The following is an 865-nucleotide window of genomic DNA, read 5'->3' as shown; positions in this document are numbered from 1 at the left end:
CCCCATTTTCATCTCAGCAATGAGCTTCTCCTGACGATCTTCAAACTTTATAATGGGTTGACCTTAGTGATCCAACTAAATAACAAATTCAGCTACAAAAAAAATTCAAGTATTTGAATCTGAATCTCAGAAGACTAATTAATCTATATCTCAGTGGGGGGTTTCATTAGCAGCGATTGTAGGCCTTATAGGACATCGCCAACCACAGGAGTAATCAATAAGTCATATAGTATTTTTTTTTTCTTTCGTAGAACAGAAGGAAGTCATTCTCTGATGTATCCTGATTCTCATAAATTATTCTGGCTGCTCTTCACATTTTTCATACTGCTATTTATTTGTTTTGACATCTCTTCCATGCATGGCGTGCTTGGGTTCTACTACGACACCTCGCCTCTATCACTGGCTGCTTGTCAGAATAAGTAGGTCCTTATAAGAATTTACTTCACATTTATTGCAGAGGCTTTTCAGCGTTTCATCAAAGTTTTATCAAAAGAAATTAGATAAAGACGCCTAAATTAAACATAACCGCTACAGTCAGCTGGAAACACTAGCCACACAAAGTAGAAAGAATTCCAGATTGTCTCATCATAAATGATAAATCTTCTGAAGCTTGTAAACTTTCCATGAACTCCTGGAGCCTTATTACCTGACTTCCCAGTCACTAATTGCTCTGATAAACTCACTCAGCAGAACACATCTAGATTTCAACTCTGTTTCACCTCTCTTCCTGTCAGAAAGCTTTGTAACACATCACAGATCCCTCTGGTTGTCAATATATGTGATACCGCCGAAGCAAATCATCTTAGAAATATATCTCCCAGCCTCAACAACACATTTTATTATGTCAGGGAAATAAAAAAAGAAC

The sequence above is a fragment of the Pyxicephalus adspersus genome, chromosome 3, assembly GCF_032062135.1.
Source record: "Pyxicephalus adspersus chromosome 3, UCB_Pads_2.0, whole genome shotgun sequence".
Classification (NCBI taxonomy): domain Eukaryota; kingdom Metazoa; phylum Chordata; class Amphibia; order Anura; family Pyxicephalidae; genus Pyxicephalus; species Pyxicephalus adspersus.
Note: the sequence above shows the minus strand (reverse complement) of the source record.